The 24,992-nt window shown below is 48.2% G+C and overlaps 1 protein-coding gene across 2 annotated transcripts in view; it reads left to right on the forward strand.

Moving 5' to 3' along the window:
- The window catches only part of prr33 (proline rich 33), a 68,196-nt gene that overhangs the window by 289 nt on the left and 42,915 nt on the right, over positions 1-24,992 (forward strand). The window lies entirely within an intron of this gene.

Raw genomic sequence — 24,992 nt, forward strand, 5'->3', positions numbered from 1 at the left:
TTTAAATGAGACGAATATAAAAGTGACTGTCACAGGTCTGTGGATCAAATGTAGATTTGAACTTTTAATTTCTTTGAAAGTGCCGTGCACCACTATATTTTTCAATATTTAAATAACTAGTCATGCTAAGTCTTATTTTAATAACTGATTTAAAATATTTATTATTAAAAAGGAAAACAAATAAGTATTGCAGTATTTTATCTGTGCAGATATTTAAATATTAACAGTGAAATGTCAGCTGCACAATTTAATATAGTTATAGATACACAATATATCAACAGGACTGGTCACTTGGACAATATTCCACCATGAAACTCATTGTTTTACGCTCACCATGTGTAGTGCAATTTGCTAACTGCACACCACAATATTGTTTAAGCCCTGAGGCAGTGAAATTGCTGATCTGAGCAATAAACTACTTGCCTGAAATATATTACAGTTCTATATGCAAATTGGAGTCCAGCCAGTGTTATTGATATATCCTCTCTTCAGCAGTCTTCTTTTAACTATCAAAGGTGTTAATAAACAGGCTGCGTTCCTGTTATCATTCAGCGTTGCAACAATGAAACATATTGGGGGAGAAATTGCCCTGCGGCCCTGATTGAGGGTAGTAACCTGCTCGGGGCGGTACTTCCTGCTCCCGGCACAGAAATTCCACCCCGGCCGCGGAATTGGCCTTACCGCCCCTCAGAGCAAGCGGAGCGCAATCTCGCGTGCTCCACTTCCTCTTGGGGTGGGTCCAGCGTCGCTAGCGGGACGCGATCGGCAGCGCTATGCGGATGCTCTGCGGACGCTGTCACGTTTCAACACCGCTCCGCTTCGCTTAAAGGGGCGGGCCGCTGCGCACCCTGCACGACCTCTGATGGCCTTCACTAGCCACCGGGCCAGCGTGGTACCCCATGGGGCTGCAGCCCAGCACCCAAAACGGAGTGCCGGGGCTGCACGGTGGACGTCGCCCAGACCACGCAAGGGGACGCAAATTGGAGCCGACCAGTGAGTCGGCAAAACCACAAAGATGGCGGCACAGGGCGCTCGCCGCCTCCCCTTTAAGTTCTGCCCACGAGCGGGTGTTTCACACCCCATTAGCACCACCTGGAGGCGCCAATGGGCATTGCAGAAAGAAGGCAATTTCGACCTCATTCTGTGAAACAATAAATATTAGTCCCAGTTGCGTGATGAAGCAAGAAGTATAGCTGTTGGACAAATTATTGTTACTAACAGATATATATATAGGAGTGGCGAGTGACTGTGGAGAGATGTGATCGGGGCCCAGGAGAGGCGAGAGTTCGGGGCCCAGAAGAGGCGAGGGCCCAGGGGCAGCACGGGCCCAGCCCACACTGCGATATGTGTGCGCACTAGGTCCGTGCAGCAGAGCTGGTCTCCAGTCGTCTTGGGTAATCCTTGCCACTGGACCAAGACCTCGCTCTGTCGAGCCCGTGTGGTGGCTGGTGTGCAACGGTCACCACACGTTAAAAAAATCCACCCACAGGCATCTTCCACCCTTCAGGATGTAGTTCGGGATCCGGAATATTAGGTCCTTCATTGAAACACCTGTGAACTCATCCTTCTTGGCGTGGAAGCAAGTCATCCTCGTTTCGAGGGATTGCCTATGATGATGATATAGGTGGGTCAAACAGGCTTGTTCTGAATGAGTGGCATGGGTCTCATTCTCCATTGTACTGAGGTCATTTTGGGTTGTAAACTTAAGGGCCACGAAATTCGGCTCCATAGTGCCAATAACTTTGGCTGGTATTGAAGAGAAAATGGCGTCCACCTTGTTTCTGCCCACTTCCGGTGTGGCCTGCGCTGAGCGCCATCTTGGGGAGGGCGATAGCATGGGTGGTATGTGTGTGCGCTGCCAGCATGCAGATTATGCAGATTGTGACGTCCCTCAGCTGCACGAGTGACCCTGCACCAACGCTACTGAAAGGGACGCGTCCAATTTGCAAGTTAGTTGTTTATTGCCATGCACTGTCTCTTGCAGAGTTTGCACGAGTACTGGGTCGTTGGAGGAGATTTGAAAAGTAGGTAAAGAGTGCAGGGGGTGCTGTTGGATGCTGGGAAGGTGTTGGCTGTTACTGGACGGCCTCCGAGTGCAGTCATGGGGGCTCTAGTTGCAGACCCTCTCGTGCTGCAGCATGGCAGGGAGATGGAGCAGAGGCAACAAAGGAGACAAGCTGCTCGCAGAGAGAGGAGGAGGAGGAGCACTTCTCCTATCTGTATCTAAGCCCGAAGCAGTGTGTTCGGCAGCTCTGCTTCACCAAGGAGGTGGCCACAGAACTCTGCGGAACCAGACCTGGCGCCTCTGGTCAGGTTGACGACGACGCTACCAGTGGCCCTCAAGGTGACCGTGGCCCGAAATCTTTTCGGCAGCAGATCCATTCAGGTGGGAACAGGTGCCACAGCAAACATCTCGCAGTTCGCCGTCCATCGCTGTGTCCGGGAGTTCATTGTCTTTTCTCTAAACAGAGAGAAGGAGGAGGAGTGCGCGCTTGGCTTTGCAAGGATGGCGGACATCCCCGTGTTGCATCATCATCATAGGCAGTCCCTCGAAATCGAGGAAGACTTGCTTCCACTCTAAAAATGAGTTCTTAGGTGGCTGAACTGTCCAATACGAGAGCCACAGTCTCTGTCACAGGTGGGACAGATAGTTGAGGGAAAGGGGTGGGTGGGACAGGTTTGCCGCACGCTCTTTCCGCTGCCTGCGTTTGATTTCTGCATGCTCTCAGCGATGAGACTCGAGGTGCTCAGCGCCCTCCCGGATGCACTTCCTCCACTTAGGGCGGTCTTTGGCCAGGAACTCCCAGATGTCAGTGGGGATGTTGCGTTTTATCAAGGAGGCTTTGAGGGTGTCCTTGAAACGTTTCCTCTGCCCACCTTGGGCTCGTTTGCCGTGTAGGGCATGGTGCAGGGTGCCATTGGCTGCACATGTGTGGCTTTGCAGGCGCTGCATCTCAATGGTGAGATGTAGCGTAACCACAAAAGGTACCACTCAACATGCAGTTGATGTGCGACCACACCCAGCACATCATGCTGGTGAATGCCAGCTATCCTGGCAGCGGGCATGATGCATTCAACCTGCGCCAGTCCGCTGTGCCAGCAATCTTCACTCGCCATGTCAAACCCGAAGGTGGCTGCTTGGCAACAAAGGCTATCCACTCTAGACTTGGCTGATGAATTCTCCTCCATAACCCTACCACTCATGGCCAACACTCGAGAAATGACAGCCAGGCTGCCACCATGAATGTCATTGAGCAGACCATCGGGGTGCTGAAGCAATGGTTGTACTGCGTTGAAAGCTCGGGAGGAGCCCTCCAGTACTTGCCGGAATGGGTGTCCGACTTCGTAGTGGTCTGCTGTATCCGCCACAACTTGGCCATCATGAGGGCGCAGCCCTTGCCACCATGGGTTCCACTCCCACCTCAGGAGGAGGACGGGGAGGAGGAGGGAGGGAGGAGGCGGCCTGCACATTCACGTTCTGGTCAGGCTGTCCATAAGTACATCATCAGACTCTGGTCCCCCTGAATGAAACCCCCAGATCCCCGTTGCTCAACATTTTCCACCCTACCATCCCCCCGTGATGGAACATCACAATGTCCTCTTGGGCACAAAGCTGAAATGAAAAACCACCAGAAAACAAACATTCCAACCCAAATTTATAAATCAATCATTCCAACAATACGTAACAAAGTCAACTAATCACCCCCTGTGCATTTCCGTAGTGCCTGTCTTCCATGTGCCTTTTCCTGTCCTCATCATCATCATAGGCAGTCCCTCGAAATCGAGGAAGACTTGCTTCCACTCCACAAGTGAGTTCTCAGGTGACTGAGTTGTCCATATGGGTCCTGACGTTCCAGGTCTCGAATTTCATTTTGAAGGGTGGAAGATGCCTGTGCGTGAGTTCTTTTAATGTGGGGTGGCCGTTGCACACCAGCCACCACACGGGTTTAGCAGAGCAAGATCCTGGTCCAGTGGCAAGGGGGTCCAAGACGACTGGAGACCGGGCTCCGCTGTATGAGATGAGTTGCTGTGCCAGTGCTCCTATGAAGTGCTGCTCCACTGGCTGCAGCATGGCTGGTTGAAGTCTGCTGACTTTCATAGAAACATAGAAACATAGAAAATAGGTGCAGGAGTAGACCATTCAGCCCTTTGCATCTGCACCGCCATTCAATAAGATCATGGCTGATCATTCACCTCAGTACCCCTTTCCTGCTTTCTCTCCATACCCCTTGATCCCCTTCACCGTAAGGGCCATATCTAACTCCCTCTTGAATATATCCAGTGAACTGGCATCAACAACTCTCTGCGGCAGGGAATTCCACAGGTTAACAACTCTCTGAGTGAAGAAGTTTCTCCTCATCTCAGTCCTAAATGGCCTACCCCTTATCCTTAGACTGTGTCCCCTGGTTCTGGACTTCCCCAACATCGGGAACATTCTTCCCGCATCTAACCTGTCCAGTCCTGTCAGAATTTTATATGTTTCTATGAGATCCCCTCTCATTCTTCTAAACTCCAGTGAATAAAGGCCCAGTTGATCCAGTCTCTCCTCATATGACAGCCCAGCCATCCCTGGAATCTGTCTGGTGAACCTTCAGTGGGCGAGAATGCAGATGGACTTGCAGGACAATCTCGAGCGGCTCTGGGCCTAGAAAGCCCGGCTATGGACTGCACCACCTCAGCATGGGTGACAACAGTCTGGGCTGGGTGGCTGACAGGTAATTGCAAGAGCACTAGCGAGTGGCAGTGGGGGGAGGACAAATGCTGTCATCCTGAGAGAAGACAGCAGGTTCGTGCTCCACGGAACCACTGCCACTCCCCTGGGGCGGCACCTCAGCAATCTTAGTAACCTGTTGGAGGACAGGTTGCTGGACTGTTGTGACACCCTGAAAGCCCTTTTCAACGCTGGTAAACTAAGCTATGATGGCAGCAGTCTGAGCTTGCACAACAGAATTCTGAGCTTCACTGGAGCACTCAGACGTTGGGTCACTTGCGCTGCAATGGATGCTGAGACATCGGCTATCAGACCCTTCATCATGGTTGGGTCCACAAGTGCGCTAATGGAGTTTATCATCACTTCCACCCTGGTTCCCGGGACGGCGGGACTGACATATCAAGAAAGACTGGATCAACTGGGCTTGTATTCACTGGAGTTCAGAAGAATGAGAGGGGATCTCATAGAAGCGTTTAAAATTCTGACAGGTTTAGACAGGTTAGATGCAGGAAGAATGTTCCCAATGTTGGGGAAGTCCAGATCCAGGGGTCACAGTCTAAGGATAAGGGGTAAGCCATTTAGGACCGAGGTGAGGAGAAACTTCTTCACCCAGAGAGTGGTGAACCTGTGGAATTCTCTACCACAGAAAGTTGTTGAGGCCAATTCACTAAATATATTCAAAAAGGAGTTAGATGTAGTCCTTACTACTAGTGGGATCAAGGGGGTATGGCGAGAAAGCAGGAATGGGGTACTGAAGTTGCAAGTTCAGCCATGAACCCATTGAATGGCGGTGCAGACTCGAAGGGCCGAATGGCCTACTCCTGCACCTATTTTCTATGTTTCTATGTTTCTATGAAATCATGGGCTCCAAGCTCTGCTCAAAGCCCTCTGCAAAGTTGGTGCCCTACTCCTCCGTGCTCCTTGACAGTGAAAACAGGCTCTCCGGCAGACCTACCAATGCATCAAGCATTTCTGTGTGCATGCCCATCACCCTTCTTCTGTAGGCCGCCCCATCAAAGTCTTCATCGAAGTCCTCTGTAGCAGAACTCATGTGTGATCTCACCTTCCGGGGAGCTGGCAACTGTGCTACCCTTTCTCCTTGCCCTGGCGACAGGCTGCTCATGCCCGGTGACTCACCAGGTGCAGATCCTGCCTCAATACTACTCTCTAAAATACACACAGTGACAGTATCTGAGCTGGTGCCAGCAAGTCCCTGATGAGACCATAGACGGTGGACCTACAACTGGTTAGCAGGATAGCTCTGCGTTTATCAGCCAGTGTGGCCGGGTTGTCGCCTGTCAGGTCATTTGCTGTGAAGAAATGGTCGAGACTCTCCACAAAGGCGTCCCAATCATCACCATCGGCGAACTGCTGCAATGTACCAAGGTTAGCCATTTTCGTGTGAAAGTCCGTAATCTCGTTGCCAATTGTTATGTCTTCAGATGCTCTAATAATGATTCCATGAGGCAATGTATTGTACTTGAACTGTGGTGACCTTAGTTCTTTTAATGTAAGAGTGAGATCGAGTGATGGTATCTCTTCTCCATCAACCTAGCCTTGTTCTTTCTGCACTGGTTGGCCAGGTTGGAGGTCTTGGGTATCTGAAAGAAGAAAGGCACAAGGTTAGGGTTGTGGTTAGAGGAAGCAGGGAAAGCAACATAAACATGTTTACACCATCAGCCACTTGTAAGTGAGAAGAGGTTGTGGGATGAGGGAGAAGTGGGATGTGAGGCGGAGGATTAGGTAGATGTCATGTATCTAGATATGTTACTGCCTGTACTATTATATGATGTGCCACCAGAGGTCACTACTATGGGAAACTTGTACACCAGCTGTCACTAAGGTGTGCCAGCAGAGGGCACTGCAGTGGGAGACTTGTAGGTTACCTGTACAGGTGGGCCAGGTCGAGTATAAAAGGCAGGCCACCACTACCTAATCCTCCGCCTCACATCTCACTTCTCCCTCATCCCACAACCTCTTCTCACTTACAAGTGGCTGATGGTGTAAACATGTTTATGTTGCTTTCCCCGCTTCCTCTAACCACAACCCTACCCTTGTGCCTTTCTTCTCACTCTGGAATTACATTAAAAGGACTAAGGTCGCTACAGTTCAAGTACAATACATTGCCTCGTGGAATCATTATCAGAGCATCTGAAGACATTATAATTGGCAACGAGATTACGGACTTTCACACGAAAATGGCTATCCTTGGCACATTGCAACAGTTCGCCGATGATGATGATTGGGACGCCTTTGTGGAGAGGCTCAACGATTTCTTCACAGCAAATGACCTGGCAGGCGACAACCCGGCCACACTGGCTGATAAACGCAGAGCTATCCTGCTAACCAGTTGTAGGTCTACCGTCTATGGCCTCATCAGGGACTTGCTGGCACCAGCGAAGACAATGACCAAGACGTACGAGGAGCTTGTAACACTGATCCAAGAACAACTCAAGCCCAAGGAGAGCATCCTCACAGCCAGAGACCGGTTTTATACCCACCGACGGCCTGAAGGCAAGGAAATCGCAAAATATGCTGCAAACCTCAGGAGGCTGGCGGCAACGTGTGATTTCAGCGACCACCTCACCGAAGAGCTGCGGGATATCTTTGTCATCGGAATCGACCATGAGTGCCTTCTTCACAGGCTACTAACTGCGGATACCACAGTCACACTGCAGAAGGCCATCTCCGTGAGCCAGGCATTCATGACCTCGACCTGCGGTGATTGGCGGATGACTTATCCTCAGGACTCAAACCTGGCAGAATGGCGCCTTTTAGAGGCTGGACTGTAGAACGTGAATCTCCTCAGGGGAGAGAGAACAAGCCCCCGAGTCCCTTAACTCAGAATCCACCGAGGGGTGCTAATCGAGTAGCACCATGCTGGCGTTGCGGAGGGAATCACAGAGCTCACCAGTGCCGTTTTAAGGACTATGTGTGTAAAGGCTGCAGCACAAAGGGCCACCTCCAGCGAATGTGTAAAAGAAGTATGACTCACTGTATTGATGAAGAGTCAGCAGATGACCATGAATCCAGCGTGGATTATGAAGCGATAGTCAAAGAGGCAGCCCAGCCCCACAATGAGGTATATAGCATATTTACCTGCACCACAGAATGTTCCCCGTTGAGGATAGAAGTCAAGATAAATGGCGTTCCAGTCTTCATGGAAGTGGACACGGGGGTGAGCCAGTCAGTAATGAATCAAGAAGCCTTTGCGAGGCTATGGGACAATCAGGCTGAATGACCCAAGTTGGTCCCGGTTCAGGCAAAGCTGCGCACCTACACCAATGAACTTATCCCAGTTGTTGGTAGTGCAGATGTTAAGGTACTCCATGATGGCGTGGTGCACAAGTTACCTTTGTGGATTTTTGCAGCTGATGGACCAACGCTACTTGGAAGAAGGTGGATGGAGAAGATCCATTGGAGCTGGGAAGATTTCACCCCTCCAGCGATCGACGTCCCCCACGCTCAGAGGCAAAGCAAGCCCCCACCGGAGGTTGGATCTGGCACAGAGAGCAGACCAGCACAGCACCCGAGGCACAGACCGCTCAGCACGACTGCGTGGAGATGATCCAGCTGAGACGACCCGAAAGCACCTCCCAGGCTCCAGTGGCAGGACTCCGGAGGAAGAAAATCGGATCCAAAGGCGACTTCCCAGCTTCGATGGCAGAACCCGGGGAGAAGAGGATCACAGCAGTCGACATCGTGGATGGAAGAAAGATGGCACCCAAACCACGAGGTGAGGTGCTGAAGGAAAAGATGGCGGCAGACAGACCACGAGGTGCAGCACTGATGGAGCAACACGTGGTACCAAGTGAAGAAGAGGATTGGGTAAAGATAGCAAGGCCTTCTTAAAGGAAGCCAGCAACCCACCACACTTAAAGGGACAGCTCCACATTCTCAATCAATGTAATAGCAACTGTGAGTCAAATGTAAAGCTTGTAATTGATGATCAGTGTTTTATACATGTAATAAGCAAAGAAAAGTTGTGCGATTGCGATCGGAGTTACAGTTTATCTACAACGAGTAATGAAATGTTGTGCGATATAGGATTTCAACTGTATTCTGATCATGTAGCGGGCAAACACCCATCGGGAGCACACAGGTCCAGGGGGCTAGCCGATGCTGTAGCCTGCATCCCTGGGACTAGAGTGATGCACCATGGAGTGTGGCCACAAGCAGCTAAAATAGACAAACTTCAGAGCAAGTGATCTCAGGAGGGCAACGGCACCAGTATCGATACCCTGCCCCTGATCGGCTCCACCTCTCAGGCACCCAATGGCACCAACCGCCATGAGCCTGAAAGAGCAAACTGTGCTATGGCGCAGCCCCCCAGACTCTATCGCCCCTAAGGCTACCCCCGGGAACGAAGGATCACCCGTAACGTTCCTCCCAAATGGGACCGGGACCTGCCAGGATCCCAACCCAAAATAACGCCCAGGCAAGCGAGTCAGCAGTTCCCTGTGCACTGCCAGACGACTGCCCCTCAGGGAGCAGCAGCGACCTGGGGCGCAAGGAAAGGACAGGGAGGTCACAGGCATCTGTGAACCTGCCCGATGCTAGGAGCAACAGCAAAGGCCCCGAGAGTAGGCAACCTGAGCCAACCGGGTTCCCACTGCCAGCACTGGGCACCGTGCCACCACCAGACTACCTGGACACCATCCAGCAGTTCTGTAACTAGTTTGTCCTCACGCACCGGTGCTGACACCAGCACTGAGTCCAAGTACGTATCAAGAATGTATCTCTCCAGTCAAATGTACTTGCCTCACAACTGTACCACAAATGCATATGAATGTAACTAGCCACCGGCATAATCTATATGTGGGGGGGAAGAGAATGGTGTGGTCATGGAGTCACAAACAGAAACCACCAGCACCTCTACTGCCAACGAAACACCAACTACTTACCCAAGATGGAAACGACCCTCCAAGGGTCAACCAGATAGAGCTAAGCCCAGAGCACAGTCAATGCATGAAGGCGATTTGCACTAAGGACTTGGGGGAGAGTGATGTCATGTATCTAGACATGTGACTGCTTGTACTATTACCTGATGTGACACCAGAGGGCACTACTATGGGAAACTTGTACACCAGCTGTATGGTCACTAAGATATGCCACCAGAGGGCGCTGCAGTGGGAGACTTGTAGGTTACCTATACAGGTGGGCCAGGTCTAGTATAAAAGGCAGGCCACCAGATGTGAACCTCACTCCGGAGTTACATTAAATGGACTAAGGTCACTACAGTTCAAGTACAATACATTGCCTCATGGAGTCATTATCAGAGCATCTAAAGACATAATAGAGTTGCCGATCACTTCCATCCTGGAAATCATGGGCTCCAAGCTCTGCTCAAAGCTCTCTGCAAAGTTGGTGTCCTATTTCTCCATGCTCCTTGACAGTGAAAACAGGCTCTCCGGCAGACCTACCAATGCATCAAGCATTTCTGTGTGCATGCCCATCACCCTTCTCCTGTAGGCCACCCCATCGGAGTCCTCATCTAAGTCCTCTGTAGCAGAACTCATGTGCGACCTCACCTTCTGGGGAGCTGGCAGCTGTGCTACCCTTTCTCTTTGTCCTGGCGGGCAGGCTGCTCATGCCCGGTGACTCACCATGTTCAGATCCTGCCTCAATACTACTCTCTAAAATACACGCAGTGCCAGTCTCTGAGCTGGTGCCTGCGAGTGTGAGATCGAGTGATGGTATCTCTTCTCCATCAATCTAGTCTTGTTCTTCCTGCTCTGGCTGGCCAGGTTGGAGCTCTTGGGTATCTGAACGAAAAAAAGCACAAGGGCAGGGTTGTGGTGAGGGGAAGCGGGAGAAGCAAGATAAGCATGCTTACACCATCAGCCGCTTGTAAGTAAGAAGAGGTTGTGGGATGAGGGAGAAGTAGGATGTGAGGCGGAGGATTAGGTATGAACATATCATCATCTTCAATGGTTTCAGCTTCACCGCTCACCACAGCTTCAGTGACAGACCGTCCAATAATGTCGAGCACCGTCCAGCTGGGTGAGGATATGCAGGCTTGCCCATCCCGCGCTGGTTAGCTGTTGCTGCCCACAGTTATGAACCTATAAGAGAGAGGGAAGTGTGTCAGTGAGTGTGGGGCAATGTGTTTGGGTGATGTGCCTGCCATGCTTGAATAGCTGCCAGTGTGTGCAAGGTGTGAGATGTGGGTGTGAGGACAGCAGCAATGGTAAGTGTGTGAGGGTGAGATGAAGCTCTGAATGTAAAGTTTGATTCATGATCGATAGAGATTGTTGGTGGGTGAGTGTTGGGGCTTGTGGTGCATTGGGCATTGTGTGAAGCTAGTGGTGCAGTTGGTGGGATATGGCATTTGAAGATGCATTCACTGACCTTGACTACTCGTGTGAGGTCATTGAACTTCTTTCGGCGCTGCATCCATGACCTCATCCATGCTGACATTGACCTCGTTGGCTATCTGCTCCCACTTCCTTCGCAGTGTGTGTCTGGAGGACCTGCTGGCCCCCTGCGGACTGTGGACCTGCCTCCTACTTTCCGTCCCCTTCACTAAGGCCTCTAGTGCTGAATCCGATAAACTTGGAGCCCTTTCTCTGGCCTGTGGAGCCATTATTCAGTCACCCTTGTCTCCACAACCAGTTCAATGAGCTGCTGTGCGCAGAATGCACCTCCCCTTTAAGAGATGCAGACTGCCTTTAATTGGAGGCAAGCTTTAATTGGAGCTAGCCTCGCACGAACTTGCCCCCCTCCCTGCTGAGCATTCAGCCAATTAGCAACGCGTTGAGCACTGGGCTGCATGCTGCATTGATTGTAATTATCTGGGAGCACGAAGGTCACATGCTACCTGCATTCCTTTCAACGGATGCAGGCCGATTGCTCTTGGCGATCCTGCTGCTGACCACGGTTTCCAATAATTGTGTGTGGCTGCACTTCACCTTTCCATCTTGGCGAGTGGAGGGGCTAAAACCATTGAAGTTGACATATGCTCATACCTAATCCTCCTTCTCACATCCCACTTCCCCCTCATCACACAATCCCTTCTCACTTACAAGCTGCTGATGGTGTAAGCGTGCACATCTTTCTTTCCCCCCCTCCCACCACAACCTTCCCTCACCATTTCTGTTCTTCACGCCTGTTAGTAATCAGTCTGTCATTCACGGGTGTTGATGAACTCCACGCAGAACAAAGAAGTCCGTGGTCAAAATTGGCGGTGTAAAACAGATGCAATACTGACAAATATAGCAGTGGCATGGTCCGAGCTCAATCTGTGTGTGCGTTCGAGCCACTGTTAAATTCGTTGGTTATATTTTTTATCCATCCCCGGTGATCATCTCGAACAGGCAATAGGTCCATTGTATATTTATTCCATCACATTCCTGACTTGTGCCTTGTAGCTGGTGGAAAGGCCTTGGGGAATTAGGAAGGGAGTCACTTGCTACGGAATACCCAGCCTCTTACCTGCTCTGGTAGCCACAGTATTTATGTGGCTGGTCCATAGAATCATAGAAGGTGACAGCACAGAAGGAGGCCATTCGGCCCATCGTGTCTGTGCCAGCCGAAAAAGAACAACCATCTCGTAATACTTTCTCTCGTGCAATCACATTTTTCCTGTAATGTGGTGGCCAGAACTGTATGCAGTATGCTAGCAGTGGCCTATCTAGTGTTTTATACAGTTCTAACATGACCTCCCCACTCCTACATTCTATGCCTCGGCTAATAAAGGAAAGTATCCCGTATGCCTTCTTAACGACCTTATCTACCTGTCCTGCTGCCGTCAGGGATCTGTGGGCATCCACTCCAAGGTCTCTCTGTTCCTCTAAGGTCCCTCTGTTCCTCTAAGTTAAGTTTCTGGTCAATGATGACCCCCAGGATGATGATGCTGAGTGATTCGACGATGGTAATGCCATTGAATGTCAAGCGCAGGTGGTTAAACTCTCTCTTGTTGGAGCTGGTAATTGCCTGTCACTTGTGCGGCGTGAATGTTATTTGCTACTTATCAGTCTGGATGCTGTCGAGATCTTGCTGCATGTGGGCACGGACTACTTCATTATCTGAGGAATTGTGAATGGAACTCAACACTGTGCAATCATCAATGGACATCCCCATTTCTGACTTAATGATGGAGGGAAGGTCATTGCTGAAGCAACTGTGGGCCTAGGACATTGCCCTGAGGACCTCCTGCAGCGATGTCTTGGGGCTGAGATTATGTGCCTCCAAGAACCACAACCATCTTCTTTTATGCTAGGTATGACTCCTGCCACTGGAAAGGTTTCCCCCTGATCCTCAATTGACTTCAATTCTACTAGCGATCCTTGACATGACACTCAGTCAATGCTGCCTTGATGCCGAGGGCAGTCATTCTCACCTCGCCTCTGAAATTCAGCTCTTTTGTACATGTTTGGACCAAGATTGTAATATGGTCTGGAGCCGAGTTGTCCTGGCAGAACCCAAACTAAGCATCGGTGCGCATATGTTAATTAGGGGCTTTGTGCCTGTTTAAGAAGCCTTCTTGGAAATTAATTCCCGATGACCAGAGAAGGTGTTGGTTCTGCCTCAATCAGTATTCTTTAACGGCCACTGCAGCTGCCAACAAAATGTAAGTTTAAAAATAAACCTTCCTGTGCAGCCAGGAGGAGCAAGAGCATACTACCGACTCCACTGTTGTTGCGGTCACCCACTCCCACCCTGACATTCGCCATCTTCAAAGCGTAAGCTGCCTGCAGAGGCAGCTCACATATTTAATATGAATGAGGCCTAATTTTGGGTAGGCCTTGGGCTTCCAGATTGGTATAGAAACATAGAAAATAGGTGTAGAAGTAGGCCATTCGGCCCTTCGAGCCTGCACCACTATTCAATATGATCATGGCTGATCATTCTCTCAGTACCCCTTGCCTGCTTTCACTCCATACCCCTTGATCCCTTTAGCTGTAAGGGCCATATCTAACTCCCTCTTGAATATATCCAATGAACTGGCATCAACAACTCTCTGCGGCAGGTAATTCCACAGGTTAACAACTCTCTGAGTGAAGAAGTTTCTCCTCATCTTAGTCCTAAATGGCCCACCCCTTATCCTAAGACTGTGTCCCCTGCTTCAGGACTTCCCCAACAACGGGAAAAATTTTCCTGCATCTAACTTGTCCAGTCCTGTCAGAATCTTATAAGTTTCTGTGAGATCCCCACTCATCCTTCTAAACTCCAGTGTATAAAGGCCCAGTTGATCCAGTCTCTTCTCATATGTCAGTCCAGCCATACCGAGAATCAGTCTGGTGAACCTTCGCTGCACTCCCTCAATAGCAAGAACGTCCTTCCTCAGATTAGGAGACCAAAACTGAACACAATGTTCCAGGTGAGGCCTCACCAAGGCCCTGTACAACTTCAGTAAGACCTCCCTGCTCCTATACTCAAATCCCCTAGCTATGAAGGCCAGCATGCCATTTGCCTTCTTCACCACCTGTTGTACCTGCATGCCCACCTTCAGTGACTGATGAACCATGACACCCAGGTCTCGTTGCACCTCCCCTTTTCTTAATCTGCCGCTATTCAGATAATATTCTGCCTTCGTGTTTTTGCACCCCAAAGTGGATAACCTCACAATATACTGCATCTGCCATGCATTTGCCCACTCACCTAACCTGTCTAAGTCACCCTGCAGCCTCTTAGCATCCTCCACACAGCTCACACTGCCACCCAGCTTATTGTCATCTGCAAACTTGGAGATATTACACTCAATTCTTTCGTCTAAATCATTAATGTATATTGTAAAGAGCTGGGGTCCCAGCACTGAGCCCTGCGACACTCCACTAGTCACTGTCTACCATTCTGAAAAGGACTCGTTTATCCCGACTCTCTGCTTCCTGCCTGCCAACCAGTTCTCTATCCACGTCAGTACATTATCCCCAAATGCATGTGTTTTGATTTTGCACACCAATCTCTTGTGTGGGACCTTGTCAAAAGCCTTTTGAAAGTCCAAATACACCACATCCACTGGTTCTCCCTTGTCCACTCTACTAGTTACATCCTCAAAAAATTCCAGAAGATTTGTCAAGCAAGATTTCCCTTTCATAAATCCATGCTGACTTGGACTGATCCTGTCACTGCTTTCCAGATGCGCTGCTATTTCATCCTTAATAATTGATTCCAACATTTTCCCCACTACTGATGTCAGGCTAACTGGTCTATAATTACCCGTTTTCTCTCTCCCTCCCTTTTTAAAAAGTGGTGTTACATTAGCTACCCTCCAGTCCATAGGAACTGATCCAGAGTCGATAGACTATTGGAAAATGATCACCAATGCATCCACTATTTCTTGGGCCAGTTCCTTAAGTACTCTAGGATGCAATTTCCCTAATACAATTTCCCGCCTAATAAGGATATCCTTCAGTTCCTCCTTCTCACTAGACCCTTGGTCCCCTAGTACTTCCGGAAGGTTATTTGTGTCTTCCTTCATGAAGACAGAGCCAAAGTACTTGTTCAATTGGTCTGCCATTTCTTTGTTCCCCATTATAAATTCACCTGAATCCAACTGCAAGGGACCTATGTTTGTCTTCACTAATCTTTTTCTCTTCACATATCTATAAAAGCTTTTGCAGTCAGTTTTTATGTTCCCGGCAAGCTTCCTCTCCTACTCTATTTTCCCCCTCTTAATTAAACCCTTTGTCCTCCTTTGCTGAATTCTAAATTTCTCCCAGTCCTCAGGTTTGCTGCTTTTTCTGGCCAATTTATATGTCTCTTCTTTGGATTTAACACAATCCTTAATTTCCAGTGGGCAGTGGTGGGATTGTTTGCCTTTTGCCAATGATGTTAAGTAACTGTGCTCGCTTACAGCAACAGAAGGCCATTCAGCCCCTTGAGCTTGCTCCACAATTTAATTGGATCATGGCTGATCCATACGCCAACTCCAATTACCCCGCTTTTATCCTTATCCCTTGATCAACTCAGGAACATAAGAGTGGGCCATTCAACCCCTCGAGCCTCTTCCACCATTCAGTCAGACCATGTTTAGGATCTATCAAAGACATTACCATAGCTAGATCTTATTTACTCGATAAAAATCCTTCATGATTAGAAACAACTCTATCGAATCTCTTAACCTTTGCTCTACAACTGTACTTACCAACTCAAAACTGGCCAACCTTTTGCCCTCTTTTAACAATTACATTTCTGCAGCCATCTTTGATGTCTTAGTCCCTATTAAAAAGATTACTCTCTCCTACACTGGCCGCTCCCCCTGGTACAGCCCTCATCTTCGCTCCCTCAAGTCCAAGCGACGTAGACTTGAACCGATATGGCAGACAACTGGTTTAGCCATTCACCGCCAGATCTAGCTCGAACACATAAACCATTCCTACTCTTGTCTATAAAAACTGCTCATTATTCCAGGATCATTGTGGATTGCAAAAATAACCCCCGGCAGCTATTCTCTACTGCTAACCGTCTCCTTAAACCCCTCTCCCCTGTCTCCACCACACACACCTCACAGCAAATGATCATCAGGCAGAGTGTATTTCCAGATGGCAGGAAAGGGAAATTCTTGGTCTAAGTTACCAATACTGTGATTGGGAAAACCAACACTTATTTCTGTAAAATGAGCCAGACATCCTCCCCCCATCTACCCTTTCCACGCTCAAAAAATATTGAGTGCTAGTTTGCACAGCTCCGAATCTGGGCCCGGTAACAGGCACAGGCAAATTTCTACTCTATCCAAATTTTAGTGAAAAATGAGAAAACACCCACTTTCTCTGTAACAATGACCTGATCATGTACTAACACTCACTCTTGGCTCAGTGGTAAGACGCTTTAAATGGAATTATGCAGAAACAGGCCTTCAGCCCAACCAGGCCAATGCCTGCTTCTATGCTCCACTCGAGTCTCCTCCCAGTCTTTCCTCATCTAACCCTATCAGCATAACACTCTATTATGTATGTAACTATGTAATACTTGCCACCAGAGGGCGCGATTGCTGGAGTCCTAATGGTCACCTGCACACACGTGCAGGGCCAGTATAAAAGGTTGGCTGCCATGTTGTTTAGGCACTCTAGAGTTGTAATAAAGAAGACTAAGGCCACAGTAAGTTTAGCTCACAGTACTCAGCCTCGTGGAGTTCTTCTATACACAGCAATTGGTGACGAGTAACAGAATATGAACCTTCACGCAACCATGTCTACCGTTGGAATATTAGAGAGATTCGTAGAGGGTGATGATTGGGAAGCCTTCGTCGAGCGTCTCGGCCAGTACTTCGTGGCCAACGAGCTGGAAGGAGGCATTAACACGGCCAAGCGCAGGGCAGTTCTCCTCACCGTCTGTGGGCCTAAAATATACGGCCTCATCAAGAATCTTCTCGCACTGACAAAACCAACGGAGAAGGAATATACAGAGTTGTGCACGCTGGTTCAGGACCACCTCAAGCCGAAGGAGAGTATCCTCATGGCCAGATATTGTTTTGACATGCACCATCGCTCCGGGGGCCAGTACGTGGCGGATTATGTCACCGACCTGAGACGCCTCGCGGGACCTTGCGATTTTGGAACTGTGTTTGGGCAAATGCTGCGGGACCTTTTCATGCTGGGCATCAGCCACGAGCTCTTTCTTTGAAAGCTGCTGGCTGCTGAAACGTTAGACCTGAGCAGGGCCATCGCGATCACAATGGCCATGGACGATAACACCAAATAGATATCTTCTCAACATCGAAGCTCACCGGCAAGTACTGTGCATAAAATGACATCGCTAGCAGGCCGAACTGCTGTGGCAGGGCCTATGCGCCTGCGGCTGCAAGACCTGTGATGACTCAGACTCCGCCATCGGGGGTGAATGTGAATCCATTAGCACGGTGTTGGCACTGTGGGGGTAATCATCGAGCCCATCAACGTCGATTCAAGCACTATGTGTGCAAAGGCTGCGCAACGATGGGGCACCTCCAGCGAATGTGCAAATGTGCTGTGACATACCACGTGGCAGAGGATGATCGATCTGGCGTGGATCATGCAGCACAGACAACTCAACCTGAGGAAAAAGTGTATGGGGTACATACCTTCACCACCAAGAGCCCTCCTATAATGCTGAAAGTCAAATTAAATGGAGTTCCAGTATCCATAGAGTTGGACACGGGTGCGAGTCAGTCAATAATGAGCCAGAAGGCTTTCGAGAAACTGTGGGGCAATAAAGCACAAAGGCCCAAACTGAGCCCGATTAATGCATCGCTGCATACCTACAGCAAAGAGCTCATACCAGTCATTGGAAGTACGGCAGTGGAGGTATCGTATGATAGGTCATGCACAGCTCCATCATTGTGGATTGTTCCAGGCAATGGCCAAATGCTGTTCAGCAGAAGCTGGCTAGAAAAGATTAAATGGAATTGGAATGACATCAAAGCACTATCTTCATGGACGAACCCACCGTTCCTGACAGTCCGGTCAGACCAGCGGCAGTGCAGCGCAGCAATGGTCCAGCCAACTCACACACACCAGGGTTTGAACTTAGACGATCAGCCAGGGAGCAAAGGCCTCCGGATCGCCTCAACTTGTAAATAACTTGTACCGAAGACTTTGGGCGGGAGTGATGTTATATGTATGTAACTATGTAATACTTGCCACCAGAGGGCGCGACCGTTGGAGTCCTAATGGTCACCTGCACACACGTGTAGGGCCAGTATAAAAGGTTGGCTTCCATGTTGTTTAGGCACTCTGGAGTTGTAATAAAGAAGACTAAGGTCACACTCAGTTTAGCTCACAGTACTCAGCCTTGTGGAGTTCTTCTATACACAACACCCTCTATTCCCTTCTCCCACTTATGCTTTTCTAGCCTCCCCTTTAATGCCTCTTGGCTCATTGGTAGCATTCGCCTCTGAATCAGATTCAAGGTGGAGCGTTCAAGGTTCAAGCCCCAAGCCCCATTCCAGTGACTTGAGCACTGTTGACACTTCAGTGCAGTACTGGGGGAAGTGCTGCACTCTCAAAGGTGCCATCGTTCAGCTGTGATGTTAAACCGAGATCCCGTCTGTCCTTTCAGGTGGATTTAAAAGATCCCATGAGACTATTTGAAGAAGAGCAGAGGAGTTATCCTGTCATGTATCCTACATGGCTACTGTTGGTACTATCTCAAGGTGTGCTACCCAGAGGGCACAGCAGTGGAAGACTTGTAGGTTACCTGTACAGGTGTGCCTGGCCTAGTATAAAAGGCAGGCCACCAGGTGTGATCCTCACTCTGGAGTTAACTAATAAAGGACTAAGGTCACTGCAGTTCAAGTACAACACACTGCCTCGTGGAGTCATTGTTAGAGCATCTAAGGACACAACATATCCCACTATATTAGCCAACATTTATCCTTCAACCAACATGACCAAAGGACAGATTATCTGATCATTTATCTCATTGGTGTTTGCCGAGCCTTGCTGTGCACACATTATTTGCCGTGTTTCTCTACATTACAACAGCGACTACATTGCAAAAGTACTTCATTCTCTAGGAATCACTTTGGGATGTCCTGAGAATGTGGAAGGTGCTATATATATTTTATCACAGGTTCTTTCTTTCCAATGAAATTGCACTCTCAGAAATTGCATCTTTCAAAGCCATGAGCGTCCATGACTTGTTTGGTGGATTGCTGATTATGGAGAAAACTTTTAATATTTCTCATTAATGGAGGCATTTTAGATCCAAGGATCTATGAAGAAAACTTATTTCTAGGTACAAGTAATGAGTTTAGCAGCTCCTGAGAGTAATGGACCATCTGGCATTCCTTGAACCTCGAATAAATCACAGAAAGTATCGATCACTCAGAAATCCACACACCAGTGATAAAAAAATACTTTCCTGTAAGGAATTAAATCCTTGTCATCAAAATGTTCTTACATTAGAACCGGCAGATTATCTTTCTTTTATTTTACACCTCCAAATGATCACTGTGATGTTCAGGGTTGTTACCAAAATCTCATGCTCTTCACCTTCATAAGAACATAAGAAATAGGAGCAGGAGTAGGCCTTTTGGCCCCTCTAGCCTGCTCTGCCATTTAATAAAATGGGCTCAACTCCATTTCCCTGCCCACCTCCCATAACCCTTCACTCCCTTATCGTTCAAAAATCTGTCTATTTCCACCTTAAATATATTCAATGACATAGCTCCACAGCTCTCTGGGGCAGAGAATTCCACAGATTTACAACCCTCTGAGAGAAGAAATTCCTCCTCATCTCAGTTCTAAATGGGCGACCCCTTATTCTGAGACTGTGCGCCCTAGTTCTAGATTCTCCCACAAGGGGAAACATCCTCTCAGCATCTACTTTGTCGAGTCCCCTCAGGATTTTATATGTTTCAATAAAATCACCTCTCATTCTTCTAAACTCCAATGAGTATAGGCCCAAACTGCTCAGCCTGTCTTTATATGTCAACCCCTTCCTTATCTGTATAGTCAACTCACAGTGACGCAATACAAGTAACTTTACATGGTCAGATGCTGCATAAAATGGCTGTTTTTAAGAATTTATGACACAGCTGTTTGGGCGTGCTCCCTGTAGGTTGCAATGGAGTCCCTCATATTAAGATGTGTGAAGTTCCATGTTGAAGCTTGATGGGGATCCGTTACTGAGGGATGTATGGGACTCTTCATCATAGGATGTATTATATATGCAGACTATAGATATACTCTCTGTGTAGTCACTGTAAGTTGCATAAGCTGGAGACTTGTTACCTGATATACTATCAATAAGGTTTACACTGTGTATATACTATGCTGGCACCACTAGAGGGTGCAACTGGTGGAGACCGGGGGTTCCTGCCCCTGTGGCAGAGGCTGTCCACCAGAGGGCACTGCGGTGGGAGACCTGAGGGTCACCTGCATAGGTGTGCAGGGCCCAGTATAAAAGGCTGCCCACCATGTGCGTCACTCTGGAGTTACGAATAAAGGACCAAGGTCACTACAGTTTGAGTACAACACATTGCCTCGTGGAGTCATTCATAAGTGTATTACAGACATAACAGGATGCATCGAACCCCTTGTTGAGAACACAGGCCTAAAGCAGCCTGAGAACAGATACTGCCCGTAATTCATCCCAGACATTACTGTAAATATCAATACAGCTATATTTGGTAGCAGTATCATAACTTCTGTAACAGACGATTTAATGATTAAGAGTTAGAAAGGTATTTAGGGTAAAACTCCTTCTACTTTGCCCGTATAACGTGCTTTAACCTTATCCCTAATTGCACTAAAATGAATTAATTCCATTTTTCAGCTCTTGAGGCTGCTCAGATTGAAGCTGGCAATTTACTATTAATTAGCGCTGAACTACAAGTGCTTTGTGCTGTGGTCCTTGTATACTGTGACATGAGTTGAGACTGCCTTAGATTATCTTCATGTCAAGGACTTTATACTCCACTATGAGAGGAAACTTTCCTCCTGTCAAGATGCACTGGATTTGAACCCAAATCCCTGAAGTGAAAGCCCAGTGTGTCATTGTGCCATCCAGATATTCCGTGTTTGTGAATACATGCGACTTCCAAATGTACAACATAAAATATGTAAACACTCAGTCATAAATCTCCTGGAAAAGTTTAGCTGGCTATGACAGTGAGCATCTTTACAAAAAGACCACAATGCTGCAGGCTTTGATCCTGATCTACGTTGAGTTATTTGATCTCAGCCACAGCAGTGGTAGAGGCCTTAGCCAGTTGTCTTGGTTAACCCTTGCCACTGGACCAGGACCTCGCTCTGTCAAGCCCGTGTGGTGGCTGGTGTGCAACGGCCGCCACACGTTAAAAAAATCCACGCACAGGCATCTTCCACCCTTCAGGATGTAGTTCAGGATCTGGAATATTAGGTCCTTCATTGAAACACCTGTGAACTCATCCCTTTTTGGCGTGGAAGCAAGTCATCCTCGCTTCGAGGGACTGACTATGATGATGAGTACCCTTGGGTTAGGAAGAGAGAAAAAAACAATTGCCATCCAGTGAGCTCTGCTGGAAATGCTTGCGTGTGGATGCCCAGTGTGGACAGGATTAGGCTAGGCTGTACTGCTCTCAACAACCTGCTGGTGATGCTCACTCTCTGGGCTCACACATGAGGAATAGGCACATTGCTAAGGTAACCAGAGGGATTCCAGCACTCATGGTATGATAGCTCAGCGTGAAATCAGAGGAGTTGAGAAAATTGGACAAATATAAATAAGTGCTATTACAAAACCTGGTGCCAATATGAAAAGTAATAGTTCTGTGAATCTACAGCCAGGTAGTTCAAATGATACATCAATCTTGACTATGATTAGTCTCTGCCAAACTGTAGAACCATTTAAGTGTAAAGTTCTGTTAAAGCTGTATAGAAAGAAGAAAGAACTTGCATTTATATAGCACCTTTCATGACCTCAGGATGTCCGAAAGCACTTTACAGCCAATTAAATACTTTTAAAGTGTAGTCACCGTTGTAATGTAGAAAACGCATTTGAGGGATGAATCTTGGCCAGGACACCGGGGAGAACTCCCCTGCTCTTCTTTGAATAGCACTGTCGGATCCTTTACACACATCTGAGAGGGCAGGCGAGGCCTCGATTTAATACCTCATCCAAAAGTCAGCACCTCCGACCGTGCAGCACTCCCTCAGTAATGGTGACCATGAAGATTGTCGTAAAAACCCATCTGGTTCACTAATGTATTTTAGAGAAGGAAGTCTGGCATCCTTCTCTGGCTGGCCTATATGTGATTCCAGATGTTATGTCTTTAATACTCTTATTAATGACTCCATGAGGTCGAGTATTGTACTTGAGCTGTTGTGACCTTAGTCCCATTTATTGTAACTCTAGAGTGAGGCACAGGCATGATGTGCAGCCTTTTATACTGGGCCCTGCACACCTATGCAGGTGACCCTCAGGTCTCCCACCGCAGTGCCCTCTGGTGGTATATCTTATGTGACTATACAGTTAGTATACATAGTCTACATACATGACAACAGACCCACAGCAATGTGGGTCTTCACTAACTTCTACAGTTCATCATCATCATCATAGGCACCCGGCCCCCCACATATCAAGGATGACTTGCTTCCATGTCAAAAAGGGATGAGTTCACAGGTGTTTCAATGAAGGACCTAATATTCCAGATCCTGAACTGCATGTTGAAGGGTGGAAGATGCCTGTGCGTGGATGTTTTTAACGTGGGGTGGCCGTTGCACACCAGCCACTACAATGGCATCACAAAGGTATGTCTTGGTCCAGGGGCAAGGGTTAACCAGCACGACAGGAGACCAGCACTGCTGCACGGACCTAGTGCGCACACATATCGCAGTGTGGGCTGGGCCCATGCTGCCCCTGGGCCTTCGGATCTTCTGGGCCCGAACTCACGCCTCTCCTGGGCCCCGATCACGTCGCTCTCCAATCTCTCGCCGCTCCTGTGCTCCAATCTCGCCGCTCCTGCTGTACCTGCCCACGCTCCAATCACTGACCTGGATTATGGCGACTTGCAATTCAGTCGCCCTCTTCACAGCCGTCGCTTTCCTGCACGTGCTGTACCTTGAAGTGGTATGCGGTTCAAGAAGGCGGCTCACCACTACCTTCTCAAGGGTAATAAGGTCCAGGCAATAAATGCCGGCCTTGCCAGCAACACCAGCATCCCATGAATGGAATTTTTAAAGTATTACACCAGAGTGTCAGCCTAGATTATATGCTCAAGTATATGGAGTGGGACTTCTGACTGAGAGGTACGAATGCTACCAAGCAAATTTTCTCGGGGGTTCTGATAATCGGATGCTGTAACTTCAGTGAACAATTGGTGGAAACCTCTTTTGTGTGTCGATCCAGGGCTCCCGCAAAGTTATGGCGGCCGATCGGGAGAATCCCCAATGAACTTGCTGGCGTCAATTTTTTCTGAATTTGTGTTTCACCTGTGCTGATCCTCATCTTCCCAATACCTCAGCAAAGTCACCCATCATAGGCAGTCCCTCGAATCGAGGATGACTTGCTTCCACGTCAAAAAGTTCGCAGGTGTTTCAATGAAGGACCCGAACTACATCCTGAAGGGTGGAAGATGTCTGTGCGTGGATTTTTTTAATGTGTGGTGGCCATTGCACACCAGCCACCACACGGGGCTTGACAGAGCTAGGTCTTGGTCCAGTGGCAAGGGTTATCCAAGATGACTGGAGACCAGCTCTGTTGCACGGACCTAGTACGCACACATAACGCAGTGTGGGCTGCCCCTGGGCCCTCGCCTCTCCTGGGCCCCGATCACATCCCTCTACAAACTCTCGCCGCACCTTCTGTACTGTTGGAGCACATTGTAGCCACTCCTTGTATGTGACCCTTAACAGTGAGTGTTTGTCCACCATTTAACCACAGGATGTCCACACCTGAGCCCAAACCTTCCCACAATGGCTGCTCGATAGCAGTTGGTGTGAAAACCCCTGCAATTTTATTTTCTAGACCAGGGGCATTGAGGCCGATTGAAGCATCCCTACTGACGTCCTTGCAGAGATCAGCCAACTCAACACATTTACAGGATTGAATCTGAGGGCTTCCTGGCTTGCGTGCTTTTGCTATATAACTAGATTAACCCATCGGAGGAGCCTGCTATTATTATTATTATGGAAAACCTTTCTGTTGCTTGGAAACAAGAGGTTTTTTTTTACAAGGGACATCATTATGTTTAAAGGGAGCACTGTGGGAGGCTGAGGTTCTGGAGCAGCCTATTTTTTTTCCCTTCCATCCGCTACTGATTTCAAGAAAACTAAGCTGTGCTACAGGCTGTTATAATGAGGTTTCAACACAAATCTTATGACTTCTGAATTTCAAGAGATGCGTTTTATGAAATATTTTTTCAGCGAAGCATAGACATGGCTCACGACAGAGCAATATTACAGCATTACCCAAGGTTTCATTACACAGTTTTATTTCCAAACTTAGTACAATGAAATGCAACTCATTAATTTGCCCTGAAAAGTAATAAGATTAGATCAGGGATTACTCATTGGGATTCATTTTTTCCACGTGCCTATTAGAGATAGTATTTCTGAACTCCCCGATTTTAAGTGAAAAAACTTTAAAGCAGAAGCAGAGTTGGTAAATAAAATACACTTTTTTATTAATGATAGGCTTGCAATTATCTGGTGTATGGAAAATAAATAAGATTTTGCTCTTTGAGTGTTAGCTTAATTCTAAGTCAAAAGTTTGAAGGTTCAAGTCCCACTCCAGGATGGGAGTTCATAATGTCGGCTGACATTACAATGCAGTATTGAGGGGGTGTTGCATTGTCAGAGAGGAGTTATCTTTCAAATGAGACATTAAACTGAGGTCTGTCTGGCTGTTTTGTCAGACATCATAGGCAGTCCCTCGA

This window comes from Pristiophorus japonicus, chromosome 14 (assembly GCF_044704955.1).
Source record: "Pristiophorus japonicus isolate sPriJap1 chromosome 14, sPriJap1.hap1, whole genome shotgun sequence".
Taxonomy (NCBI): Eukaryota; Metazoa; Chordata; class Chondrichthyes; family Pristiophoridae; genus Pristiophorus; species Pristiophorus japonicus.